The following is a 16,477-nucleotide window of genomic DNA, read 5'->3' on the forward strand; positions in this document are numbered from 1 at the left end:
CCACAGAAAGCCCTAACACATTCCTAACAAATGATACAGGATGGTCCACTTCTGGTTAGCTTGCTTCCGGCTTCTGCATGCTAAAAGCCTCCAGGTAGGGCCTACCTGAAGCCTCTCCCATTTCCCACTAGAGCTTTCTCCTTTGCTCTATACACACTTGAATTTCTGCCAAGTTCAAGTAATGGTGGTGATGCACTTGCTATATAGCAAGTTCTGAATAAATGGCTTTTGCTTGTTTTCATTTGAGTGATCTTCATGTATTTCCACAGTTTCCCGAAGCTTCCACCAAAATGCAGTTTGCACTGACCATCGCCATGGACTCCGTGGGAGCCCTTGTGCCTTGCTGCTTGCTTCTTGTCAAGTCCACAACAATGTGGTAAGTCAGCACCAGGTCTGCCTCCACTCTTTTTTGTGTTGAGTCTCTTAGGTATTTATTCTCAGGTTGGAACCCAGGTTCCCACTTGTTTGATTTCCTTGGTGGAATCTAGCATTATTTTCATGGCTCTTTGCTGCATTTCTGGTACCATTTTGTGGTGTGCTGTCTCAAAGCGTTATTGGTCATAAAAAGAGACTAGAACACAGGTACATGCCTTATAAGCCTGTCGTTGATGGCAGGTTACAGACCAGTGACTTCGTGTTCTTATCAGAACTGCCCATTTGGACAAACTTTGTTGTAAGTCACCAATAAAACTGGATGAGATTCTCCATCTGTCTCCAGTTTTAGTTCTCAGAGCTTTAGTTTTTTTTTTCAGAGTTTAGTGTTTGATTCAGAGAGAAACTTCCCTCTGGTGTTCCAGCTGCCTGGGCGTGCAGATTGTCAGGTCTGTGTTTGCAGGCAACCGGTCATCAGTTTGGGGGCCTGACACACGAGGTACACAAGCATCTTCTTTCTACCAACCATTGCCAGCTCTCAAAAGTTCATCTACACCTGAATCTCCTTTTCGCGGAAAAGTGTTGCTTTTTAAATTTACTGTCATTATAGTTCTAATTCCTTTATCTATCTTTCCAAATAACAAGATTTTCCCAAGCACGATTTAGGCTTTCAGTGGGTCCTCAGGGGAACATTCCACTTTAACAAAATTGTTCATTTGAAAGGTTCCTTAGAAACGAAAAGGAGTCAGTTTTCTCAGTCTAAATGGGCAGCCTTTTAGATGGGCATTCAGAAGCCTCCAAATAAAATTCTGAATTTAAGAAATTGCTCCACTAAAAGTATCTTTGGCCAAAGCCATGAGCCATTTGACAAACTTAAGTAACAACGAAGTACGCTAATTCACCTAGTAAATCTCCTTTGTCCTTCAGGTGCTTCCATATACCCTGCTTTTCTGTCTCTCTTCCCTCCTATCCTTCAGTTCTGACTTCTCTTCTTCCACGCTTCTGCCAGCCCCTCCCTCCTCTTCCCCTTTGTCCAGACCTTCTGACTTTTCCCAACTACCCTAAACCCCCCAATGCCAATGTCTCTAAAAATTCATCCTTTCCATGTGCTAGGTAAGTTGTGCTAGGTAAAATTCCATTGTGCTAAGTAATTCAGGATTCCACACAATTGGGAGGCTACTCCAACAGGGGACTTCAAATGGAGAATACTCAGAGATCTTGTAGACACAGCCGATCTTTAGAACAAGCAGATGATGTGGACAATGGACAGCTTCTGCCCAAGATGCTGGAGTAGGACCTCTGTCTGATTCCTGTTTTGTTTTTTGATCTCTTTGCTCATCATCATTCTTCTCATTTTTTATAGTCCCTTAGTTATTATTCACATATAATAGCAACTTCTCTCAATTTTTCCCTCGCATAATTGTTAGGTCAGAACATATTTCTTATAATGCAATTCTTAAATCAGACAGTAGCCACTGTCCTCAGTCTTACTGTCTGATGGGTATACCATCCATCGCTGGATCCCATTATAAAACCTCTGGGCAAGTCCAATCTCATCAAATGAGACCATAGGAAATATAGTAGATGGCATTTCTGCTTGCACATACATGGAAAATGATATTAAAAAATCAACTAGTAAATTATTTTACCAATTATTATAATCCACTGATCATACCCTATATAATTCTGATCTCATGTCACAATTACCTCCTTTTTTTCCTAGATCTCCAAGTGTCCCTATTGAGTACTACTTCTTTGTGACCAAAATGCCTGATTCTGTTTTCTTCAGACACTGCCAAATGTAAGTGTTGGTGGTGACTCCCTTGCTGTATAGCCATAAATAAATAGTCTTTGCTCATTCTAAGAGGGTGATTTTTCATTCCTTTTTACAGCAGTGCTACTTAATCAAAAGATTTCCTGCCCCCCAACCAACCTCTTGGAATCCACTAGACTTGTACCCCACAGCATGTGATGCAAACTTTCACATTAATATTTCTCTTTTTCATTTCAGGAATCCTGTTTCATATGCCCAGACTTCAAAATTCTAAAGCAAATGACCTGTGCTATGACCTTTCAACAGATGGTCCAACCTATTTTACAGAAACAACACCAACGAGAGTCCTAGAAAGGCTATTAATGAGATCCTGCTTCATTTCTCTCAGGAGTTTTATACTTGTCTCTTAGCTGTTTAGGAACCTATTATATTCATTAATACTGAACAAAAGGAAGGAATGAACATAAGAAATATCTCATGTTTAGGGCTGGGAAGGAGGGGTGATGGGCATGGGGTGGGAGGGATAGCAATCTTACATTTTTTTCTTGAGGTGATGAAAATGTTCTCAAAATTGACTGTGGCGATGGTTTCAAATTTGTGACTATAATAAAAATCATTGTATTATACATTTAAATGAGCGAATTGTAGAGTATATAGATTGTATCTCAATAAAGCTGTTAAAAACTAAAGAAAACAAGTGACCCATGTTTGCAGATGTTTAGCTCTTAGGAAGTCTGTCTCCTGAACATAAGAAGTTCAGCTAATTCTAAACTATCTTTGTCCCTTTGAATTCAAACTGCCAACATTTTCGCCAATGTGATTCTCTTAAAATTTTTGTGGGCTTTCTAGGAATCTGATGAGAGATTCACTCTATGCCCCAAAGCCACATCCATAATTTTTGCGTTGAATCTTCAACTAATTCTGAGTTTTAAAATTTCTGACCATTCTGTGGATCAGTTGTGAGATTCCACACTGATTTTGCCTGGATTCACTGGAAGGTGCAAAATACCTCACCCACATGTTTGCCTGCTGGCTTTTGGCTGAAATTCCTGATTTTCTCTACATGGCCTCTCATTCTTAAATAAGCTAATTCAGCTTCCTTTCATGGCTTCCTCAGGGAAGTTTTCTAGAAGAACAAAAGCAGAAGATGCAAAGACTCATAAAGCCTGACTCCAGAAGTTGCATTCTGTCATTTCTGTCATCTCCCATAGGTCAAAGAGAATCATAAGCTAGTCTAGACCAAGAAGATACAGAAACAAACTTCATAACTGGATGGGAGTCAAAGTCACATTACAGTATAGCTATGTCTTATTGAGACAGTAGGAGTTCTGAATATCAATATCACTCACTATATATAAGAATTTTGGACTTTATCTTTTACTGCTTGCAGAGTCTCTGAAAGTTATCAATAGCAGGGAGATTATATGGCCAGTGTGAGTTTTAGAAAGATGACCCTGAAGACAGTGTGAAAAATGAAGTCAAGAGAGGAAAGATTGATGTTAGGTAAAGTGTATTTAGAAGAATAATAAAACAGTCTACTCAACTCAGAAAAGTATAAGACACTGAAGGAAGAAATTGAAAATGATACAAGTAAAGCCCTGTCTGGCGTAGCTCAGTGGATTGAGTGCAGGCTGGGAACCAAAATGTCCCAGGTTCAATTCCCAGCCAGGGTACATGCCTGGGTTGCAGGCCATAACCCCCAGCAACCGCAAATTGATGTCTCTCCCTCTCTCTCTCCCCCTCTCTCTCTCTATCTCTGTCTCTCTCTCTATCTCCCTCCCTTCCCTCTCTAAAAATAATCTAAAAATAAATAAATAAAATCTTTAAAAAAAGAAAATGATACAAATAAATGGAAGAATATACATTGCTATTGAATAGGAAGAATTAGCATTATTAAAGTGCTCATACTGCTGAAAGCAATCTATAGGTCCAATGCAATTCCTATCAAAATATCAATGATGTATTTTACAGAACTGGAAAAAATAATCCAAAAATGTATATGGAACCACAAAAGACCCTGAATAATAACAGCAATCTTGAGAAAAAAGAACAAAGTTGAAGGACTCATGCTAGCTGATATTAAATTATACTACAAGGCCATAGTAATCAAAACAGCAGGGTATTGGCATAAAAACAGACATATTGATCAGTGGAACAGAATAGAGAGCCCAGAAATAAACCCATACCTATATGATCAATTAATATTTGACAAAGGAGGCAAAAATATACAATGGGATAAAAGCAGTCTATTCAATAAATGGTGTTGGGAAAATTGGATAGATAGATACATGCAAAAAATAAAAATAGACCACCTTCTGTCACCATATATAAGAATAAACTCAGCCCTGGCTGGTGTAGCTCAGTGGATTGAGTTCAAGCTGCGAACCAAAGTGTCGCAGGTTCGATTCCCAGTCAGGGTACATGCCTGGGTTGCAGGCCATGACCCCCAGCAACCGCACATTGATGTTTCTCTCTCTCTCTCTTCCTCTTTTCCCTCTCTAAAAATGAATAAATAAAATCTTTAAAAAATTATTTAAAAAAAGAATAAACTCAAAATGGGTTAGTAATTTAAATGTAAGATTCGAAACCATAAAAGTAATAGAAGAAAACACAGGCAGTAAAACCTTGGACAAGACTCTTAGCAATATTTTTTCTGATATAGCTCATCAGGCAAAGAAAACAAAAAAAATAATGAAATGGGACTACATCAAACTAAAGAGATTTTGCACAGGAAAATAAACCATTGATAAAATGAAAAGACAACCCATTGAATGGGAAGATATATTTGCTAGTGGTACATCTGATAAAGTGTTACTATCCAAAATTTATAAAGAACTTATACAATTCAACATCAGAAGACAAACACACAAACAAACAAACAATTCAGTTAAAAGTTGGGCAAAGGATCTAAACAGACACTTCTCCAAAGAGGACATACAGATGGCCAATAAATAGACATATGAAAAAGTGCTCAATGTCGCTGGTCTCAGAGAAATGCAAATTAAACCCTTATTGAGATATCACCTCACACCTGTCAGAATGGCTGTCATCAACAAATCAACAAGTGCTGGTGAGGATGTGGAGAAAAGGGCACCCTCGGGCACTATAGGTGGGAACGCAGACTGGGGTAGCCAGGGTGGAAAAACTGTAGGGAACTTCCCTACGACCCAGCCATTATACTTCTGGGAATATATCTGAGGAAACAGGAAACACTAATTCAAAAGGATATATGCACCCCTATGTTCAATGCAGCATTATTTACAAGAGCCAATACATGGAAGCAACCCAAGTGCCCATCAACAGACGAATGGATACAAAAGATGTGGTACATATATACAACAGAATATTACTCAGTAGTAAAAAAAAGAATGAAATCTTACCATTTGTGACAGCATGGATCGACCTGAACAGTGTTATGCTAAGTGAAATAAGTCAGTCATAGGAAGACAAATATCATATGATTTTACTCACATGTGAAATCTAAAGAATAATATAAATGAAGAAGCAAGACAGAAATAGACATAAACATAGAAGACAAACTGACACTGGCAGAGGGGAGGGAGTTGTGGGACTAAGGGAAAAAGGTGACAGAAATGAGAAGTACAATTGGCAGTCACAAAATAGTCATGGGGAGGTAAAGTATAGCATGGGAAATATGGCCAATAACATTGTAATAACTATATATGGATCCAGTCGGGTGTTGGAAGTATCAGGGGGAACGCTTTGTAAAGTAAATTGATTGTCTAACCACTATCTTATACACCTAAAATTTAATATAAAATAACACTGAATGTAAACTGTAACTGAAAAATAAAAATAAAAAAATAAAAAAGATATCTGGAGATGATAAAGGCTTAAACAGGAATTGAAGAAGGAGATAGCTGCTTAGAAATTTTTGAATTGGACTCAGCATCCAGCAGTTTCAAGAATTTATGTAGTATGATCACTCACTCTAACATGACTAAATGTGTGCATAATAAATGATGTATCACACTCTTAACAACAGATGTGTGACATAAAACTATATCAAGTGAAAGCAAGTGAAAAAACGAGCACAGAATTTGGGATGATGGCTATTTTAGATGTGGGAAAAGCCTTGGAATTTTGATTGGGTGGTGGGCTCATACTTGCTTTTAATACTGTTTAAAAAGGAGAAAGAGAAAAGAAGATACATAATTATAGACCGAAGAGGAGAGCACAGTATGAAACAAGGATTGTTTTGTGTATCTGATCCATGAATGAAAGGATAATGCTCATCTGCTTTGTGAATCTTCAATAAGATGAATGAGTCTGTAGCTTTTCACAGATGTGCCTGCAGGAGTAATTTACCCACAGACTCACGGTGGGAGGTACCAAGGTACTTATCGTTTCTGTTCACATGTGAGAAAATTGAGTTTATGAAACGGAAAACAAATTTGCTCTTCTTGCTTATTATGAATGTGATAGCTTTCTCTTGCTTCTTAGTCATTTGCTATAATTTTACTAGCTAATAACCAGTCAATAACATTTAATGAGAACTGGATATTTTACAAGCTTCTGTGAATGCTGCAAAATGAATAAAGTCCATATTCTAGCCTGAAGAGGTGTGCTATCTATTATAGTCGGTATGAGCCACGGTAGCCTTAAGCACTTGAAATGTGGACAGTGTAGCCAAGGAACTCAGTTTCTAATTTTATTTCATTTCTATCAATTTCAGTTAACATTTAAAATATTTTCCATTAAATAGAACTCTTGCTTTGATAGGACTACATTTCACAGAAACTGCTCAAAACTGAGCGCACAAACTGAGGTGTGCTGTAAGCAGAAGACACACACTCGGTTTTGAAGGCTAGTGTGAAGAAAAACATGTAAAATATTTTGTCAATAATCTTTTATGTTGATTACATGTAAAAATGATAATTCTTGATATACAGGGTGGGACAAAAGTAAGTTTACAGTCATGAGTATGCAAACAGTTTATTCTTGTATTATTAATTTTTGTGTTATTTTCCACACAAACAGCAAATAAACCTACTTTTGCCCCACCCTGTATTAGGACAAAAATACTATTAAAATTAACCCCCCATGTTCTCACCACTTCAAATGTGGCTCCTAGAAAACTTAAAATTCCACATGTTGCTCATCTTTACTTTTACTTGACAGGACTGCTCTAGAATCTTTTTATTTCTCAGATAAAAGTCCGAAGCCCGAACTTTGAAACACTGTGCCTGCCCTGTGACCTCATGATCATCAAGCTTCAAACAGAAGCCTCCTTCTGTGGTTTTCTGACTTTCAAACCGCTAGCTGCCGTTGCCCCTCCTTGCTGTGGCTGGTCACAGCAGAGCATCCATGGGGTCTGTCCCCACCGCTGAGAATGAGGGAGGCTGGGGGCGCGGGCAGCAGAGAGGCGCTGCCCCTTGGTGGCAGTACCACCTGGACAGAGAGCATTCATCACCGATTGGAAGCCTCTGCCTGACGTGTCTGTGCAGTCAAGCCTGGCAGCCGTGTATTCCTTGCTTGACTAAGAAGCGGTGGAGATCATTGCTCGAGAGAACCTTTCTGCATCAGCTCCGCCAGAGCTGAGAATTCTCCCCAGGGCCATGCAAATTCCCTGCGTACACATGCCAGGGATGCAACAGGCCGGAGAGACGGGTGGGAAGCAGAAAGCTGAAAGGCGTGAGTGCTCCAAAGGGGCCCGCACCTTTTCATGGTGTCAGGGCATCACTTAGAGCAGTGAGGGGGCTCTCTTTAGGGAGCCCTCAGTTCAGCCCTTCCCAAGGGGACCCCCGCGCCTCCCAGACAAGGAGGAATGACAGAAGCAGCAGTCCTAAGAGGACGCCTGCCCACCACGTATGCAATTTAAAAACTTTCACCCTTCCGAAGGAGGCCCACAATAAATGTCTGCATCTCCTCATGTATCACATATGTACCCAACACCTGACACAAGCTGATGGATTGAGAGTAAACAGAAGGAAAAGAGAGGAATAAGGGAAGGACGCTAGGCTTCGGGCTGGAGCCACCCCCGGTAGGTGGTGCCGTTTACTGAGATGAGAAAGGTTCCGCTCTGAGGTCGAGGACACAGAAAGGAAGAGGGCCAGCCGTGCACACGTACAGTTTGAAAACCCTATAGTACCTTCAAATGTGGAGGTGGTGTGGACGCCTGGTCCCCTTCCAGAACAAAATCTACAAACATCTCTCGAGTGACACTCTGGGTATTTTTTTTTTACCCTTCCCCAGATGACCCTCCAGTGTAGCCAGCATCGAGAAAGCTGGTGGCGCTGACTGCGTGCACCAACAGGTGGACAGACAGGTTTCAGAGGCAAAGAAGAGCCTCTGCATTTTAGACGCGTGCAAAGGAGGACTGGCGCTGGCTTGAAGGGAGATTCAGGAGTCCTGAGTCCCAGCCTCAGCTCTGCAACCTTGCAGAAGCGCCTTCCTGTTTCAGCCTGAGTTTCTTCACCTATAAAAGGAAGAGGTTGGACTGGATGAGCCACCCCACCATCAACTGCTCCCTCCGCCACCAGGGACCCCCGTCTTTGACTGTATACTCTGGATGGTACACGGATGGGGGCCCCAGTACTGCCATTCCCCAACTTTGTGACCCTGGAGAAGTTACCCAACTTCTCTTATGATTGACTTCCTTTGCTGGAAAAAGTAGATGAAATAATATACCTATCGTGAGTCATTATAAAGTTTAAACAAATTAATATCTCTATAGTACTCAGCATGATGACTCTCACCTGAAAGCTGGTCAATAAAAACAACTATGATTATTATGTCCCTTAATGTTCTTTTTATTTAACTCGTTAACCCAGAGTTCCAGGAAAATCAAGAGAAGAGCACGTAGAAAATAGACTTTGTCGATTGTACACATTTGGCTAACTTTTCTATAGGTTCTCATGGCCCTGTTTCCCCCCATGCTTGAATGAAAAGAGGAGATTACAAAACCTTCACGATCACCAGAACTAATTATCATTCATCCTCCGCCCTCAGAATCTCGAGTACTGTACTTGAATAATGGAATTATCCCTGGGTGCTTTTCAAAGCATTTTCAGGACAAAATCTTTATTTATAAAAGGGGAAAATAAGTCTCCCGTAAGACCACTCGACGTCATTTGGCAAGGACAACAGTAGCAATTGTTTTGCTCACTGGTAACAATTTCACCATCCCCAGACTTACCCAGAAAGGTCTGAAAAAACCCCCGCTGCCAGAGAGCTTGTTTACACGTTTTGCAAAGAAGCGAACAGAAGAATGAACATTTTTTTGTGGTAAGTCCTGTGCTGTGCTTTCTCTGCTAAAATTTTAACAAGCAGTCAGCATTCAAACGCACAGACTCTTTCAACTCCTTTACAAATTACTTCTTAAGCTGGGTGGTGGGTGCATGTACAGATGCTTATTTTGTTAATCCATACTTCTCCTATGTCTATAATATTTCATAATCCCTTTTGTTTTGCCAATGGTGTCTGCTGTATGAATTCAGTCTTACAAAGAACCCTGTTGTATGCTTGGGGCTACATTCAGCTGCCCTTCTACCTTATTTTAGTTTTCCACTTGTATATATGTTGGGAGATAAATATGAAATTGGTTGTATTTTTCAGTAAAACTTCCCATTATTCTTTAAAAAAATTCCCCAATTGTTCAAAGAGAAGAAGGTTTTACTAAAACTTTTTTTCTGATAACTTAAAATTTCTTACAAACATATTATAAGAAATATAAAAATATTTTATATATAGAAATATAGAGTATATAAAATATAGAAATAGAATATAGAAATATTTTTTTAAAACCCCAGAATTAATCTTTAGAACAATTAACCCATGTGAAGCTCCCTGATTTTATGAGAGAAGAAATAGAATGAGATATTTTGGCTTTTTTTTCTGTAATGTTTTTCCTTCTTGAATCCTTTCTCCCTCATGCAAATGGATACTTTGCTTCTATTTCATTTCCAGCTTTCTGGTCCAATTCCTTACTGCCCTCTCCAAACTTTTAGAATTATCTTCAATGGCATTGCCTACTTTTCAATGGCTATGAACAGAAGAATTGTAATCAGCCTATATAGGTGGTGAGGACTGAAAGGCATTTTAAATTAAAGATACTCTTTAGAATGATTCACAAACTCAATCTGGCGTCAGCATCACCCAGAGAGTTTGTTACAATAGACATCGCTGGGCCCACCCTCAGTTTCTGAGTCGGTAGGTCCGTGGTGTGATCTGACCATCTGAATTTCCAACAATGTGCCAGGCAAGACCGGTGCTGCTGGGTCACACTGTGAGAACCACTAATCAGTGAGTTAAGCGATCAGTGCTCTTCCATGCCTCCGCTGCTATGCTTCTCTAGTTGAAGAACTACTTACAGGGCACACGCATCAGTACACTGTATCGGACAATGAAGTCATTTCATTATCACTGCTATGATGGGACACTGTTCTTCTTCCCATTTAACAGATGAGGAAACTGAGAACGAGAGATAAAGTAAATGGCGTAAGGTCACCAGGCCAGTGAGTGGCAGGGCTTGGGTTTGAGCCCAGCAGGCAGTTTCCAGGTTTGGGCTTTTCACCCCTTTGCTCTGCAGCCTTCCTGCCAGACCGCAACAGAATACACCCGGTGCAATGTGTGAACACAGGAAGGAGCAACCATTTTAAACAGGAAAGATGTAGAAAAGAATTGGGGGATGCTGGAAGCATTTTCACGGGATCAGAAAGGAAGAGTAAAATTTTGATCAGCCAAGATGACAGGAAGAAATATTCCAGGCTCAGGAAAAAAAAATCATGCAATAAGACACAGTGAAGGAGAGCACACGTAGTATTCTTGGATTGAGGAGTCTGGATTGATTGAACCACAGCTTGCCTAGAGATGTTAAGTAAGAAGTAAGCCTAGAAAATACTGAGGGACCAGATTCACAGGGCCTTGTGTGCCTGCCGAGGAGTTTAGATTTATTTCTTCTTATCATAAGAGCCGGGCAGAGGGGAGTGTCGTAGTGTTTTCAGCGTGAATGCAGCAAAGCTTGCTTCCATCTGGCACCCATGTGGGAAATGGATGGAGGAGGATGATACACATTAGAAGGCTGCCCAGGAATCCAGGTGAGGGATGATGGTGGCCTGGACCAGGTGACGAGAGAGTGGAGCTAAGAGGGACTGGATTTGAGAATTATTAAGGAGGCTGAATCTAAAAATTTCAAACATTGATTTAAAAGAAACAGATGATACAGAAAGTAACAAAGAGAGGTGAGACTAAAGCAGACAAACATTTATTGGACAGCTCCCTGTCTTCCAGCCTGTGTAACAAGCACCAGAAACACAAGGACCTGGAAAACACAGGTGTAGTGCCCACCCGGGGGTGGCAGTAGCCTCTGGCCAGTGGGGGAGACGGTGGGGCAACACCAGTAACCACTCCAGTTAAAAACCCACTGGGAAGTTGCAGGACCCAGAGTGCAATGCTCCACGCTGAAGCTTGGTTGGATTAAACAGCTTTGGACTCGGGAGAACTCTGTCCCGTCAGGAACAATAAAGTGAGCCCCAGTCGGTATGTCCTGCAGAAGATGAATGCCTCTCCAGCGGCAATCCCTCCAGCCGGTAAATAGACCTGACAGTTAAGCATCTATGGCTCCTTATGCACTAATAAGTCTAACGTGAGGTCCAAATATCATTACAGGAATGAGAGCTTTTAATGAGCTCTAGGAAAAGAATGTGGTTTAAAAAAAAACGTGTTACCTGCAGTTACGTGGCATCAAGGATGCTAATGTTAAAATGTATGAGAAAAGTGCTTGAGGAAGGCTCGGGCCATTATGAATGCTAGGCATCATTTCTATTTTAGAAACACAAATTAGATCATTTTTTAAAAAGGGTCCACCCTAGAGTTTATTTACTAAAACTCCGTAATAGCTTTTGTACTATGGTTCTATTTTTCTTCCCCTTCCCTCCCCATGGTGGTTAAAGATTAGGCTAAACAACAGGCAGCAGGACCTTGTTGGGGGCTGATAAATGCACACCCTGGCTTATTTTTCTGCAAAAGGATGTTAATGGGGGAAGTGGAGGGTGGTCTAATCAACACAGTGTTCCAGATAGCCACTCTCAAACAGCAGGAGTCGACAAGCACACTGGAACATCTTTTTTGCCTCTGACTTAGAAAATTACCAGATTTTTTTCCAGATAGATGAGAAACCTTAATTTGTAAGAGTGAAATTTTAACAATTAGAATTTCATACATTTAATGGTATAGCATGGGGGGCAGCCAACTAGAAGCTTTGAATGTATATATAGCAAAACAATAAAGAATGACCCTCATACTTGCTTTATTTCTTTGCTTTTAATTCAGATTTTCAATTCAGTTCTCAGAGAATTGGAGGAAAGAATTAAAAACAGCAACCACTCAGTTTCTTACTAGTGTACTGAATTAGAATTGAATGCAATGGTGGCCCTTAGAACATAAAATTGATTTCATGTTGATGGTTTGCTGGGAAGAAAAGAGTTAAACAGCAAGTTTCCAATCCATTTACTCCTTTTATGAGGTGATGGTGGAGTGATGAGAGGGAGACACTCCTGAGAAAGAAAGAAGCCTGTGACCCAGTCGAATCTCCTTTTGACACACTAAGGCTAGACCTCCTGTCACGCAAACTCAACGGTGTCTGCTGGCAGAAGAATCCTTATCTAAAGAATGCTTTTAGCAGATTGTGCCTGGTTGTGCGGATGCTTAGAGCCAACACGTGTGGAATGTATGGATTCGTGAGGCATGCTTCCCTGGAAGGGGTTGGATAAGCTAGGTAAAAAAACAGAGAAGTTTCGGGAGTTAGTGAGGTGATCACACATCTTAGAAATTGTATCTCGTAACCAGGACCAGAGCTCATGTGATGTGGGAAGAAAGCGCCTGGGGATCAGCACCGGGTCTTGGGGCTCTCTCTGTTTTGCCTGTGTCCACAGTCATTTGCATCCTTAAATATATTAGTGAATCCCAGCAATGGACAAAATCTCTGATTCCTGTGAGTCTCGCTGTCTCGTGAGACAGTCTGATCTCTGGGGCCCCTTCAGCCCATTCTCATGGAGAGGACATATTCTCCTTTCACTTTGACTGAGCGTCTCCACCAAGGGGAGAATTCTTGCGGGGATGAGACCACGGCTCCATTTTTGTTTCTCTTCTCCTGGTCAGAGACCAAGAATCAGCCTGGAGTGAATGTAACAACAGACATTATTTCAACTGCCCAATTTGTTGAGGGCAAAAACAAATAGTGGGGTAACTGCCCAGGTCTGTTGTTGGTGTTCATGGTTTCTCGAGCCTCTCAGAGAGCACAGATTCAATGTACGTGTTTAAGATGGCACTCTGAAACTGGCCACAGCTTCCCACTCTTGTTCCAAAAGCAAAATGACAAAAAGGCATGTAAATGAATAAAACCATTAATGTGATGGACACAAGACTCTTTGCAATACCAGGAACTCTTAAAAACCCCAGAAAGGCTTAAAATAGGCAACATAGCATTGGAGAGAGAAATCTCAGCTAAAGTCACCATAGGAGACCTGATGGCAAAACTGAGTTTGGCAGCAAAAGCCTGCACACCTGGCACCTACATACCCAGAGTAAGAAGCAATTCATTGGCAACCCACACACGGACTCGCTGGTTTTGCCCACAGAACAGGTTGCACTCGATCATATAGCCAAATATCCTTATCTGGGTGACCAATTCCCGCTAAAAGTAGAGGGTGCGGGAACCTGGGTTACATATATAAGATAGTGTCCTGGATGGCTGGTCCCTCCAGGGAAGGGTGCTGGGTGGTCACTCTCACAAGCATCCGCTGTGAGGACAGCCTCAGCAGCATGTTCTAGGTTACCTCCAAGCCGAGCATGCAGAAAGATGCGGTGGAGAGTCTAACAGGAAGTCGCACATACAGAAATTAACACTTGTCCCAGCGTCACCTAACATCTGAGGAAAGACAGACTTGTGAGATGTGGTTCCTCAGAGCTAGAATTCTGAGAAAAGACCTCAAATGAGGAGAGAATCCAGAGGAGAAAGGGACAGTCTTTTTAAGATAACTTAGGGCACACTCCTGTCCTTTGATTTATCATCCTGTCCTTGGTTGGCAGAAGCACCGCATCCTCACTTGACACTGGAACCCAAGGAGACAAAACACGAGACCAAAAAAACTCCTTTGTAATTAGGCCACGGTCCAGCCAGTCCAGCATAACAAGTGAGAATATTTTGACAAGAGTTTTGTCATTAAAGACCTTCTTTGGCTGTGATGGGAAAATTGGGACAATTGTTACCAAGGTCGCAGAGACCATGTTTTCTAAATGGGTCAAAATTGATTACATGTCTGAGGGTTCTTGAGATTAAAAAAAAATGTATGCAAAGAGATTTTCTTTTCCTTGACATTAGAAGGAAAGAAAATTTCTGAAGAGGGCTACCAACCTCAAAATGTCATGTATAAATAATGCTTCTGAACCTCCCAAGGAGAAAAATTCTAGGCCAGAAATAATTATAAAAATTCAGGAACTGCATTGCTCAACGCTGTCATTTACTGTTTTCTGGATAACGTAGGAAATTCACCTTTTGCTGATGGAGGGGAGAAACGAATTCTTAAGTGTTTAGTTAAATGCCACTCAAATGAAAATATCTTTGATAACATAGATATCTTTACAAGATGTATTAGGGAGGAGAGAGACAAAAAATATTCTTTAATGTAAAAGCCAAAGAGAAACAAAATTTGCAGAATTTTAAAGATTATATTTATTTTTAGAGAGGAGAAGGAAGGGAGAAAGAGAGGGAGAGAAACATCAATGTGTGGTTGCCTCTCATGCGCCCCCAACCAGGGACCTGGCCTGCAACCCGGACATGTGCCCTGACTGAGAATAGAACTGGTGACCTTTTGGTTTGCAGGACGATGCCCAATCTATTGAGCCACACTGGTCAGGGTGCAGATTTTTAAATATATCATTCAAATCCTGCTGCCTTCTTCATTATCTGTTTTATTGTGAGAAATTTATTTCTTCTCATGAGCCTTTATGTCTTCATCAATAAAACAGGGATCACATGGGCTTGATACGCTTAAAAATTAGTTATATGAGTAAATAAGCTAGGAAGGGTGAAAGTGTAAATCTATAAAACTACATTTACACCATCTTGTCTTGACAAAATTTTCAAGTTTTATCACCTAACACTTAAGGCAGTACCTTGCTCATAGTAGGCATTCTATAAATATTTGTTGAGCGAATGAATAAATGAATAGACTTACATCTCTGAGTGGGAGAAGTAGACAGGGACTAGGTTGTGGGTGGATTTGATTTCTGTGCTGAAGAGCTTTATTTTGAGCTGAGAAATATTTTTATGCAATGTGACATGCTAACATGGAGCATGGGACCGAGCACTGGAAATAGTGGTGGGACAACTTGATGGCAATTTAGTAAACAAAGGTGATGAAGTGAGGACGATGGGTTCCGTAACAGTCCAGTGGAAATATTTTCTTCTCAGCTATATTTCTCTTTATTACCTTTCCTGGTGGCCCATTGTGAAGGAAAAAAGGAGAAAGCAAGAGAAGCAAAATGAGGCCAAAGAATGCAATCATTATCACTTATCAGAATCCTATGATTTTTATGCTCTCACGCTGGGCAATTCCAGACGTCTGGGTCATTGCTCACCTCATCGACAGAACAAGTCCATAAGCTCGGCACCCTTGCCCACCACCCTCTCTAATGAGGAAACTGAGACTGAGGATAGTTCAATACATTTCAAAACCTCCCAGTAGTGACTATTGGAGTAATTTTCAGACCAAGGTTTGTATGACTACGAAGTCTTTCTTATTCTTCTTTCACACATTTCTTCTCCAGTTTGGGGGGGAAAGTCCCCCCAAACAAGCTTCTGAGTGTCATACCGAAGGCTCCCCACACTGCGTGGTACTTGAATTACATTGAAGAATCAATCACCACCCTCAAAAAACTTGTCTTTTTGAAAAACTGTCCCTTCCCGTCTCCCTGCTCATGAAGAAGATGTCTTCTTCTTCATCTTATTTTTGCTTGTCTGTTTGTTCCTCCGGATATTACAAATATAGTTTTAAAAAATAATGATCTAATTCTTAGATTTTGGTGCACAGGGCCACACAGTATTGGCTCGGTCCCCAGTGCCTAGAAAGGCTCCTCACGGTCTGCAGTAGGATCAGGTTGCACTGACTTTCCCCGGTAGCCCAACAGCATCCCTGTCGAACCTCCCCTGCCCGAGACTTCTCCCCTGGATGTGCCCTGAACTGAGGGATCCTGAGGTTTCCAGTGAGAGCAGTCCTGGTCCTTCTTGACCTCAGGCCTCAAACTCGGCTGTGGAGTCGGTCTTTTAATTCTCTCTCCTCTGCCTGCCTCATCATTCTCCAAAGAGGC

General features: G+C 41.1%; 1 long non-coding RNA gene across 1 annotated transcript; it reads left to right on the plus strand.

Annotated features, from left to right (window-relative positions):
• The first annotated feature begins 262 nt into the window (after window positions 1–262).
• Window positions 263–2,601, plus strand: LOC118501792. The gene is made up of 3 exons (XR_004904447.1): window positions 263–376; window positions 2,096–2,173; window positions 2,384–2,601. It is a non-coding gene; the product is annotated as an uncharacterized LOC118501792 (long non-coding RNA).
• Window positions 2,602–16,477: the final 13,876 nt, after the last annotated feature.

This window comes from Phyllostomus discolor, chromosome 7 (genome assembly GCF_004126475.2).
Source record: "Phyllostomus discolor isolate MPI-MPIP mPhyDis1 chromosome 7, mPhyDis1.pri.v3, whole genome shotgun sequence".
Taxonomy (NCBI): domain Eukaryota; kingdom Metazoa; phylum Chordata; class Mammalia; order Chiroptera; family Phyllostomidae; genus Phyllostomus; species Phyllostomus discolor.